Source organism: Callospermophilus lateralis, chromosome 1 (assembly GCF_048772815.1).
Source record: "Callospermophilus lateralis isolate mCalLat2 chromosome 1, mCalLat2.hap1, whole genome shotgun sequence".
Classification (NCBI taxonomy): Eukaryota; Metazoa; Chordata; class Mammalia; order Rodentia; family Sciuridae; genus Callospermophilus; species Callospermophilus lateralis.
The window spans coordinates 127,803,207-127,816,289 of NC_135305.1; positions in this window are offsets into that span (position 1 = coordinate 127,803,207).

The following is a 13,083-nucleotide window of genomic DNA, read 5'->3' on the forward strand; positions in this document are numbered from 1 at the left end:
GACAGCCGCCGAGTCCCTGTGATTCTCTTTGATTCCAAACTAGGGTTCTCACGACTCAAGCACTTCCTAAAACACAATCTCCTCCCGACACCAGTAGAGAAATGCTCTTGCACCACCACCACCCTAAGCCACCGCGGGAGCAGAGGGGCTGTCGCCCCCTTTCCCAGCCCGAGTCTGGCTCGGGAGGCGGGGCGGGTGTCCTGCTGCCAAGCGGGGCCCTGGGCCGCCCGCTGCCCACCTGTAACCCAGCTCTGTGCATTTGCCATCTATCCTTAGAGGAACGAGGTTCAACTCTCCTCCTGTCCAAAGCGCTTTCCTCATAAACATAACTGTCACTTTCCTCGTCTGACTCGCCTTGATGTTCTGCCTTATGAACGCACATGGTCTGTATGTCCAATAAAACCGCAGTGTCTACTGGTCTGTGTTGTCGTTCCTGGTCTGCACCCCCAACCCGGCCTAATGGCCAGTCCCACAGCTGTGTAGCTTCAGGTCCTGTCCCAGGCTTTCTGGGCAAGCCCGAGAACACAACGCCCACCCAGCAGGCATCCCAGAGCCAGGCACCCCAGAGCCAGGGCGGGAAAGCACCTCTGTCTGGAAAAGCACTAGTGTCCGACCTGCCAGAAAGTGGCGATATTGGCTTCCAGTGTTATATTGTGGCATGTTTCTGTTACACTATTTGTCAAAAGGCCACACCCAAGCCCTCAACAGGAAGCTGCATACACAAACAGCACCCACCCCACCCACTGGCCATACCAGAAACAGCCACCTTCCCCCTGCCCGGAATAGCCCGCCCGTCCCCCCATCATTGGCATTTCAACAAGACTTACCCAGTTGCTGGCAGGTGTATTTGATGGTTACTATTTTGTAATTCTTGTCCACTTGTAAATTGTTTTTACTCTTTATACATACTTTTCAGACTGCCTTTCTTTTGTAATTTATGGAAGGTTTATAAATGAATGACAAAGCTTTCCCCATTGTGTCTTCAAAACTATCTTGTAAATTGTAACATAATAGTATGTAGTAGATTTATTCAAAGGAAATTGCTCTATGTGTGGTAAAGTACTGTGTGGATGTGTGCATGTGTACAGCTAGTGTAAAATATTTTCTAGAAATAAAATTTGTTATTTTGTACAAGGCTGTTGACCGTCTGTGTGGACATTTCCCGTCATGGCACGACAGGCAAAGTCCTCTCTCTTCCATGCTCGGGAAGATGCTCGAGCCTCACCTTTTCTGGGACTTTCTTCCAAAGGTAATGCTGACCTACATTTTGGGGTCCCCATCGAGTGCTGGGGCCCTTTCCATGGACAGGGGTCCCCATTGAATGCTGGGGCCCTTTCCCTGGACAGGGGTCCTGGCACTGGTGCACCAAGGTACAGCCACAGTCAGGTGGGAGATGCTCCTGCTGGCAGAGGGCCAAGGAGAAGCCAGTCAGTGGAGTCCTGCTGTTCCTTGGCCACTTGGGATTGGCCACTTGGGAGCTGAGCACAACAGGAGGCAGCTTCCCATACACAGGATTTCCCTAAGAGCCCTACTTACTATTTTCCAGGTACAAGGAATGGTTTGAACTAAGAGCTGAAACCAGCACACGGTGGCCAGGCGCTGCCATATGGTTCCAAGGCAGTGAGGCCACATCTGATGCCTCAGAGGGCCACACAGTCGCCCATGACCAGCTATGCCTTCCACCCTGGCTAGGGGCTCGCTGGGTGGTGCCAGGACAGCTTCTGTCCCCCTCACTCACATAGCCAGGACGTGTTTCTCCAAATCTTTGGGGAGATTTTCAAATTCCCTAAAATACAAACCTATGGTCAGGCGCCATGTCCCAGTGAGCAGGACTTGGATTGCTCCAGTGGCTGTGGGTGCCAGTGTCCTGCAGAGGTGGCACTGCATGGACAGCTTCATCACATCCATCCCCTTCCCAGCCAACCTCAGGACCCTGTGCCAGCTGGGGTGTGTCCTGTCAGGGGAGCCGACCTGCACCACGCATAGCGGAGAGCACGGCACGCTGGGCCTCCAGCACTGCCCTGCCTCCCAGGTCTGAAGCCATCGTGCGCTTCAGGACAGGCCTGCTGACCCCTGATTCCCACCTGAGAGCAGAGTGCTTCTTCCACCCAGAATGCCCCCCGCATTCTTGCCCTCGACCTTAAAGACAATTTTCACTGGATGGCCAACAACTATATCAAAGTTCCGGTTAATTTTGTTATGACTTTCATTCAAGATTTTTAAATGAATTTGGGGGAAGTATTTTGAATTACTGGGAATAGAACCCAGGCTTCATGCACTCTAGGTGAGTGCTCTACCATGGAGCCACATCCCCAGCCCTTCTTAAATAGTACTTTGAGCCAGAGCCTCACTAAGTCACCCAGGCTGGCTTGGAACCTGTCCTCCTGCCCAACCCCGAGCTGCTTGGATTAGAGGAGCATCCTGCTCCCCCAAATTCTATTTTAAAATCACTTACCTAAAGATTTTCTATTCTATTGATGATACTTTCAAATAGTACACTTACCTATCTACTTGAAGAAAACTCAAAACTCTTCAGTGTTATGCCCAGAGTTATTCCTTATTTTGAAAAGTAACTATACTTAAAAATAAAAAACAAGAAAACAACCCCCGATATATTATCCTTCCAGAAACTTTTCACCTCTCTCCTTCTGGGGCTCTGAGTGGGCGAAAAGGCTGGCAGGGGAGGGCTTGGCCTGGAAGCTCTGGTACCCAAGGGAAGCCTGCCTATAGGCTGCCACCCAGGACCAGACCTCGGCCCTATGGCAGAGGGAAGGACAGACCACTGGTCAGCTGTGCTGGAAGCCTCATCAACATCAAGAGGAGGAAGACACACTTCTAAACATTTTCCATTTTGAAACAAGGTCCCCTTTGTGAGGAGTGCAGCTGCCCATGGGGCTGCTGGCTTGTGAGCCCTTGCAGGCTGCTCCTGTGGGCTGGGTTCTCGCCACTTCCTGCAGCTGCTACACTGTGGCGAAGAGGGCCTGGGTCACCAGAATGAGATCTTAGGACAAAAACAGATGAGTCCAAAGAAAGATGGTGAGTCAAGTGTGGAAATGAAATTAATATAAGAATGCAAAATAAATGTAGTCCAGGTGTGAAACCCTCCCTGGGTGGAGCTTTCCACCTGCTGTCCTTTGGAAGCCCTGTGCAAGCACATCAGCCCGAGCTGGGAAGTAGCAAATGCCAAGGTAGCAGATCTGAAGGTGAAAATACAGACAGGATGCAAGCCTCTGGCCGGGCAGGCTGGACACCTCTGTGACGTTTCTCCCACATGTGGCCACCCACTCTCCAGAGCAGGACAAGTGTATGTGACCTTTAGGTGAATCCCACATCTAGGAATCCAACTCAAAGAGGGATTCAGGAGGGTTTACCACCTCAGGTCCTATGACAACTTTATTACAACAGTGATAACCATTAAATTAACAAAGTACACGGGGGCAGCCTGGCTAATCAGGCCCAGTGCAGCCACTCGTCAGAATAGGACATCTCCCAAGACCCGAGCCAGGGAGCTGGCCACAGTGACAGGGAGGACGGGCGACAAGGAGGGGTGCTGAAGCCACACCCACCCTGGGCTCAGCTGGACACATCTGCTCCCTTCTCCCTGGCAGGAGAGCTCCTACTCCATGGGTTGGTACCACAGCTGGGGCTTCTCATTCAGCCTCGCTGCCCATCAGCGCTGCACAACTTGGTCTGCAGATTGTTTAGAAAAACTCACGTTAATAAGGCAGACGCCACCTCCGTTCCTTTGCTCACAACCCTTTGCCTGACGGGATTGGAGAATAGTTGGGTTTTTGATGGCAGGTGACGACCATCTCAGCTGCTCTGAATCTCCAGCGAGACACTGAAGACAACCGAGTTCCTGCCAGATGTTGGTCACAAGCTCTTTCTACCCTGGGAGGGGTGGGGTTGAGGCACCAGTGACAGCCACCACCACCTCACTGCCATTCCCTGTCCCAGGAGGCAGACTGGCAACCCAGGGCTCCCCGGCTGCTCTTCTGCTGCTTGGCAAAGCACTGTGTTATGGCCTGTCAGTCTCCCTCCCCAGCAACCTCAGCAGGGAGGGGTGGGAGGGCCAATCGTACGGAGGTGCAGCACCTCCGAGGAGCTCCGTGGGAGGGGCAAGGGCAGGCAGGTGAGACCTTTGGAGGTGCCTGTCTGGCAGAGTTTCCATTGATGGCCCCTGGGCTATGCAGGAGGGCTGTTGGGAAGGAGGGGATGTCCGGCCGTCTGCGGGTCCCAGTTTTTTGCTGGGGGAGCAGGTGTTGCAGAATGTGGTCAGCAGAGGAAGGTCAGCAGCAGGCCAAGCCCAAGGCCTGCAGGTGACAGATGTGAGGCAGGAGGAGCCAAGGGCCATGACAACTGACCTCAAAGAAGGGTGGAAGCAGCAGTGGGAGAAGGCATAACAGCACTCCTCATGCAGGAGAACAAGCAGTCAGTGGTGGCCCTACCCTCAACCACGCAGCAGCCTCCTGCCCCCACCCCAGGACCCCAATGGCTGTGGCAGAGGTGAGGTCAGGATGGGTCAGGGTCTCCCAGGACGCAGCAGGACCAGAGCAGGCACCCTGTGCTGCTGGTCTGGTCCGCCTGCCTCTGGCCTGGCGGGACGTCACCCTTGTGGGCCACGGGGCCGGGCACGGGGCCACGCTCAGGGCCGCCCTGCCACGGCCTTCCCACGTAGCTCTGCTGCTCTCTCCCTTCCACTTTCTTTGTTTTTAGGGATAAAATTCTCAATTGCTGAATTTCAAGTTTTCTATTTTTAAAAAAATATTTAAAATCAGAATTTCCTCTGGCCAGAGCTTCAGCCCATCGCTCACATTCTGACCTTATTCCCATGGCCATCCTGTCCTGTCCTGGAATTTCCTCGTTGACCCAAGGGTTATCCAGAAGTATCTTGTCTTAAAATATTTGGAAATTTCATAGTTGTCACCGATCCCATTTTAATTCTTCAGTGGTACAGAGCCCACACACCCTGCCCAGGACCTGCTCTGTGGCTCAGCAGGGCTCTGCCCTGGGGTCCTCCACACACGTGGGAAAGAATGCTGTTCCAGTGGCTGACCATGTCGAGCAATGCATCTTGAGAGCTTCCCATATCCTTGCTGGTTGGTTCTTCTCTCTCCTGTAATGTCTCTGGGGATGTGATGGTAAAGTCTCCAACCACCATAGGACATTGACCTGTCCCTCTGAGCAAACCTGCTAACTGGCCTTGCCTTATTAGACACATACACACAGGGCCACTGTCCTGTGCGTGCTCACTCTGGCCATTGTGAGATGAAGTGCTTCTGGCTTGGGGCGCCCTGCAGGCTGCCCGCTCCCAAGGGCCACAGTGCCCCAGGGTCGTGGAGGTCGGCACTCAGGACGCTTCGCCCTCCACATCTCGTATGCAAAGTGTCTCAGGGAAAAAAAAAGATGAGCCTTGAAAAGCCCACAGGCGGCCCTCTGTCACACAGTGCTCTGCTCATACCTGCTCAGTCTCGCTTTGTGGGCCTTTGATTTCATCTTTCCTTCAGTCTTTTTTTGTGTATGTGTGTGGCCTCACGCCCCGTCCTGAGCCGCATCCCCGGCCCCTCCTCACTGCCCTGGACCAGCAGGTGTCCTCCCCTCCTCACCGTCAGCCTCGACTCCGTGTCTTCACAACCCCCTCACCAGCCACCTTGTACTCAGGGTCATTTTTAACTTAAACTTTTATCAGGTGTATAAGACGTGGTCACTACTGCTGTAAGTGGACACCACGCTGGGCTCCTAGAGCCTGCAGGACCGCAGGATAAGGGTAGACGAACAGGTCCTGGGTCAGGTCCCATGAGAAAGCCTTGATTAGAACCAAGGGTGTGGTGCTGGGTGGGAGAGCTAGCTGCCCATGTTCCAACGGGGCAGGTGAGGTCCCCGCGACGACAGAGAGCAGGGGACACCTGAGACGAGACGACAAACATTTCATCAGTGGCAGCAGCCTTGTCTGGGCTTTGCCACAAAGCAGCACCTTAGCTTGGCCATCTGGACTGTGGCAAGTCAGCACCCTGCCTTGGAGGAACGTGCCATTCCACCTCCCCAGTGGTTTGTAGGCACTTCTCTTGGACAGGCAGGGAGAGTGCCTCTGCTCAAAGACATGCACATATGCAAGACACAGACACTGTTTTGAAATTCACTACACTTAAAGCTCAGGTATCAAAACATCAGGAACTGAGTTTCCATTTCACCTGTAGTATTGAGGACATGGAGCCGAGCAGCACCGGTACGCTAGGAAAGTGCCACCCACACTCACCACAGCACCAGGATGCTGCAGCTCAACCTGCCTGCCACTTCATAAAAACTGTTCCATTAGGAGCTCTGGATCTTGACGAAAGGGTGAACCAACCCTGGCGACTGAGAGGGGGATAGACAACAGAACTTCCCACGGACTTAGAAATAACAAAAAAAACCCAAAAAACCACCACATTGCTAAATTAATTTGTGGGTCAAGAAAAATTGAACTGGAATTAAAACAAAATTGAGAGTGAAGTAGAGACAGAAAGTGCAGCTGCAGGCAGGGGGAGCTCCAGGGCAGCCTCTGAGCTCTGCCGTGCCAGGAACACTGCCAGCACTGGTGTCTGACTGCAGCCGCAAGGCAGAGGCACCAAGGAAAGAAGCCAGTGACAGCAGGAGTCCACGGAGGGGAAATCACAAGACCGTCAGCGCCTCTGCCAGGTTTGCACCCAGACTGAGAAAGGGACGTCCACCTGGAGAGACAGGCCACAACACAGAGGCATCAACAGCACTCCTCGTCAGAAAGAGGACAGGAATGTCAGTACCATTGTTGAAAGATGAAAATATCTGTCAATAAATTGGAAAATTCAGAAGAAATGGGAAAATTCCTGGGGAAAGTAGTAATACTGATTATTAAAGAGTGGAAGCATGAAAAAAATATTAGGAAGTGGAAGTAATAGTTAACATTTTCCACGAGGAAAATCTCGGGTCCAGATAGTCTTATAGGAGAGAACACTCAAATATTCAAGGAAGAGGCCTTCCCAACCTTACAGGAAATCTGCCAGGAAATAAAAGGACTACATCCTTCCAGCCATTTTAAGAGATGTACACCTGGATTCCAAAAGCAAACAGACGGGAGGAGATGGAAACTTATGGGCCACTTCACTATGAACTCAGACCCTTCACACAAACATCTCAGCCAACAACAGCCAATGGCATATAAAAGAAAAAAAGCTAATCAAGTTAGTTTACCTCAGGAATGCAGGGATGATGTCACCTTTGAGGACCTTAAACTAACATATGCTACACTAATAGACTAATAGGTAAGGACCATAGGGTGTCTCAATAGATGCAGAAAATTTATTTAATACAATTTAACACAAATTACTTGTAAAAATTCTTAGGAAATTATGAATAGAAGGAAATATTTTTAACTTGGTAGAGGGTATTCTTTAAAATTTACTAATGGATACAATCCTAAATGAGGTAAAATCAGAAATACGCTTTTGAAAAGTAATAAGAAATAAAGCAAGAATGTCCACATTTACTCCTTTTCTATGATATTAAATTAAAGGTCTTAAGTGGTGCAATGAAAATTTAAAAAGTGAAAGCATAAGGATTGGAAAAAACAAAACTATCACTGTCTGTGGAGGATACAGTCGCCTAGTAGAAAAGCTTACTGGCAAACTGCTAGAAATTCAAATATAAAACAGTGGCTTGACATAAATATAAGAAACCAATTCTCCCTATATATACTCATTTCTGTATACTAGCAAAAGATTAGAAAATAATCTTTAAAAGGACACTTACAGTGACAACAGAACTCTTTAAGAACTCAGAAATAAATCTAATAAAAAGCACAGGGGCTGGGGCTCCATAGCAGAGTGCTTGCCTTGCACGTGCATAGTGCTGGGTTTGAGCCTCGGCACCACATAAAAACAAACAAAATAAGGTATTACGTCCATCTACAACTAAAAAAATATTTTAAAAAATCTAGTGAAAAGTATAATACATTACCATGAAATCATGAACATTTTTGGTGAAAGGCATTTTTTGACAGGCTCGCTCAAGGACTCGATGAGCCACCTGGAGGTGATAAGACCTGCTGCACTCTGGCATGGCTCTTCAGCAAGAATGCCCGTCCTCTGAAAAGTTCTACAGAGTCAATGCAATTCAGTAAAGTCATGTTTTCCCATAAATGTCAGAAACAGGTTCTAAAGTTCACGTGGAATCATAAGAGCAGGACTTTGGTAAGCAATCAGAACCATGAGATTCTGACGCAGGTGAGAAGCCAGCCCCTGAACCTGGGGGTTTAAATATCTGAATTTTTAACTCTTAGTAGAAACTACAGATGAACATCTTTCTAACTTTATTTAGGTCACTGAGTACAAAATAAAAACTGGAAAATCTGGACATTTTAAAAGGGAGAACTTCATTCATTCATCAAAGAATGTCTTTAAAAAGCGGGAGGAGGTTTGGGTTAGGAGTATCAAGACTATGGAAATGAGAACAAGCAACCTAAGATGAAAATGAAGACTCACACTGTGTCACGTGGCCAGAACCAAAGGAGTACATCTGCTCCATAGCAGTGAGAGGAATGCCCACCAGGACTTCAGTGGACCTCTCCTATTGGCCTCAGTCACCATTCTAGGTTGGGAGCCATTATATCTAGAGGCTCCAAAGCTTCGATTCTGAGGCAAAACTGCTTAACTTCCCATAAGAACCCGTGCCTGCTAAATGGTCGGCTGCACCCAGCTCACGATGCAGCTCCTAAGCATCCCGTGGAATTCCTCTTGTAGGCTGTGGAGCTGCTCTGAGTGCCCACCTGCTGCAGCTCTCCTCAGAGGGACAACTTGTGGTTTTGCCTCATGTCACCCACAAGACAATGAATCTCTTGCATGAGATTCTGGTCTGTGGCTTGGTCTTTGGACTTTGTGTGGACTCTGAGTGTCTTTTCATCTCCTACTGTGCCTGTGGCCAATCAGCTCATCACAAGAGGCAAAGAACCTCCACATGGGGCTCCCAGCATGAGCAGCCACACTGTAAAACAGCCACACTCAACACGGGAATATCACTGTTAAAGGTGAGCAGACTCCACAGCTCAGCCATTCCATTGGCAAACACACATCCAGGAGAAACCTTGTGCCATAGAACCAAGCACATACGTCAATGTGCACAGCAACCCTGTCTGGAACATCCAGCAGGCGGGAGCAACGCAGACACTCGTCCACAGGAGGGCAGGAAACCGCCATCTTCAAAGCACTATTCTACAGAAATGAAAGTTACCTAGATTTGCACAGCAATTTGAGTAAATCTCAGTAGCATGTTAATTGAAAAAGAAACGGTTATAGCACGATACCCTTTTTGTTAAGTCTAAAGCAAATAATAATTGATAAATGGTAATGAACACACTCCATGCTGGCATATGTGCATTGGCTAAAACTACTTTTTTAATGAGCAAGGGAATGATCCTTTCAGTAGTGTCCACTTGTGACAGGGAGGGGGTGGAGCACAGAGGTGAACGGAGGGAGGGCATGCCAGTCTCTATTACTAAGTTGGAGATGGGCTAAAGGTGTTTATTATCAAAGAAAACAGGATCTACGCAGGGGTCAGTGACCCATCTTGGATTTGACTGCCTGCCTGCCAAGCACCCAGGTCTTTAAAGGAAGGAAACAAAACTGTACTCCTCTACCTGCGTCCAGAGGTTCCCAAGCCCAGGCCCAAGCTGCACTGTCAGTAGTCTCCATCTTTGGACAGCCCTGTGACGAAGGGACGGAAAGACAAGAGAAGACGTCCACATTGACAGGCGAGCGGGGTAGGGGCTGAGGGCTTTTAAGGCCAGGCCTGTAACTCTAGTGACCCTGCCAACGTCTGCGTCCCTGGCATGACTCTTCATCAGCAAGAGCTGAGGGCGGGCACTGAGGACAAGTCACGCCTCTCAGGAGCTTCTAGACCCAGCTCCTGCACTCTGCCTTGGAATCACTGTGGGGAGAGGATGCGGAGTCACGGAGCACAAGGGAGGCATCAGGTGTCCGTCTACTCTGAGATCTCAGGTGCTCTCCCTCAACCCACCCAGGGGCTGCTCCCCGGTGGCTCTGACAGCATGTAGGCCCTGTCCTGTGGTTCCTATGTGAGGCCCTGGTGGGGGTCTTGGCTCACGGGGAGCCACGTGGAGTGAGTGCAGTGTGCTAGGGCCTCTGGGAGCAGGTCACAGGCAGTCAGGGTCCCGCCTCTCAGGTGTACAGGAGAAAAGGAAACCAAGCCAGATGCGGGTGACGCACAGAAGCGGGCTGCGGCACACTCTGGGAAGCCCTTAGAGGGGACCCTATGCTTCCACAGTGAGGAGAATGTGTCAGGAGACAATTCCGATTGTCCACGTCAAACACACCAGTTCCATCAAGTTCTCAGGTGTCCACAATCCCACCAGGAGGAGATCTGCAGGCATGTGGACTGGATGGTGCCCGGGCAGGAGCACGCTAGCTGTAGTGGCGTCACTCTTTCTGAGCACCAGGCTGACTGAGGACACTCCCCACCATGGAGAGGATGAGAGCAGCCTGAGCAGAGTCAAGGGCCCAGGGCACAGGGGTCCCAGGGCACATCTGGGAGCAGAGGACGGCTGGTCTCTCCGGGCTCATGCTGAGGCAGAGGGCATAGGCACACAATCGTACCAAAGGACACATCGCATGTGTATTGGTGAATCTTCTCAATATTTCTAAATTATTTCAACTCTGAAAATTTGAAAATGGAAATAACAGATAAACTAACCTCAGAATCAGGATCTGTCAGATTTTCATTAAAAAAGAAATCACATGCATTTTGCTTTCTGTGATCTAAAAACACTGAATGGAGAGTTCCAGAAACAGACATAGTCTTCATCACAGTGTGCTGCTGAGCTGGCAGGGGGCTTGAGAGAAGGCCGTTTCTCAATAGTGACCTCATGGTTTTTGTTCTGCTTTGTAATTCCAGAAATTTCCACAGTGAAATGTTACTTCTGTAACAAGCAAATGTCAAGTAAGCCTCACCCAAGCTAAGTATTTCAACAAAAATCGTTAACTCTCTGAAGCCACCCCAGGTAGGGCTCCGGGAGCCTGCCAGTGGCAGGGTGCTAAGTGCACCTGCAGGAAGTCTGAGGTGTGGTTGGGCACAGGTGGGAGTGGGCCCCACTGGTCTTGCAGGCTGTCCCCCGGGACTCCCAGGGCAGGTCCCCGCACTCGGCACAGGAGTGCTGCTCTGGGGATTCAGACGACTCGCTCTTGCTTTTGTGTAGAGAGTGGACACATCCCAGCAGCTACACATGGAAGCAGATGGCCAGTCTTTAAAACCCCCAATAAAGGGACTCAAGTCCAGATTTTAAAACATCTTCAATTTGAATGATACTCAAGAAACAGAATTGTAAGCCAGCAACTGTGAGGAAAACATGGTATGCGCACCTCACAGAAGACCTGCGTGGAGAAAATCCTTACAGCAGCACTGTCACCAGGGAAGTGCGGATGACAACCAAAATGAGGCCACACCACCTAGCATGACACAGGCTGGACTGACATGCACCTGGTGCTGATGTGCAGCTGTGAAATGCTCGCAGGTGCAGGGAGAGGGAGTGGCTGCAGCCCTCGCCTACCCCATAGACCCGGGATCCTGCCTGTGGACTCTCCCAGAGAAGACACATGCTCAGGTCAAACCTGCACAGGTGCTTCATTGTCTGTGGTGCCCCAAACTCTAAGTCTCCAAATACCTGCTGACGGGTGGGGAGTAAACTGTGAGGTGACCACAGGATGGGCCATCACCTGGCCCATAGTACAGCAGGTGAGCCTGGAATGCTGTCTTGAACACCTGGGGCCAGGGGTTAGCACATGGCGACTCTGGGGAAGGCAGGAGGCAGGCAGGGTGTGGGGTCCAGGTGGCAAGGTCCTTCTTGAGGGGCACACAGGGACTTCCCGTGCAAGATGGCACAGACATCCCCAATACCTGGGGTGCTGGACACAGTGTGTTTGCCCAACTCATCAAGCTGGGTTCATCTACATACGTAAGTGAACTCTCCATGGCACATCACTGGGCATGAGAATGGAACTGAGAGGCTGAAGTTCCTGGCACCATCCAGAGAGAAGGCACAGCAACAGCACAGCCACTTCCTGTCCCAGCCTGAAGGCCAGCAGGGAGGGGCCCAGCAGAGGGGCGAGAGCAATGGCCCCACCTTGGAGGCGAGCTGGCCGCTTCTTGGGCAGCCCCAGGCCCATGGCATCTGCTCCACTCGGGCCAGACGCCACGGCTCTCTAGAGGTCCCTCTCCTGCCACCGGTTGCAGCTTGGCATGATGGGTCTGGGCCTTGTCAGGGAAGATGGGCAGGCCAGGCAGGGAACTGCATGGAAGCCACAGGTCAGGTGTGGAGACAGGCGGCGACTGGCACTTGAGCCTGCCTGTCCCACCCACTGCCTGGTATCCCTATGATGGCCTCCCCTGCCACCTGAGTCTGCATCCAGGTGCTCCCAACCTGAGGACCTCACCTCTGGCAACTATTATGCAGCCAGGACTCAGGACCACTGTGTGCAGTGGAGTCCTCAGCTGACCTGGAGGAGCACTGGGGGCTGGTGGACCGTCTCCGGTGGCATTCATATGCCAGGCATCATGTTGACACTGGGAAGACAAGAGGGAGCTGAATGCACACATTGCCTGTAGGGGCTCCGTTGACTGCTGGAGCGGGGGGTCCCAGGTTCAACAGGCACAAAGGCTGGAAGACAGAGGTCAAGCAGCAGGCCCTCTGCACGGTGGGGCCCAGAGGCCATATGACAGCTGAGGTCTGAGGGGGTCTTGGGAGTGCGTGCTGGAGGTGCCCAGCAGCAAGCAGGTGCCCTGGAGCAGCCAGGCCAGAGCCCACGGGCCTGCCCACACCTGTGCTCCCCAGGGAGGCAGGAGCCCCTGTGGGACACAGGCAGACGTGGGGCTTTGCTCACTTGGGCTGCCTTGTTGAGGGCCAAGTGGAGGAGAGGCATGAGCACCCCGCCAGGTGGAGCACACCCCGCCAGGTGGCCGCACGACATGCCAGCAGCAAGGTGGCATTCAGTGGGTTGCGAGGCAAGTGGGAACTGGCTTCCTGAGGTGGCAGGTAGGGCATCCAGGGACGGCTGTGAT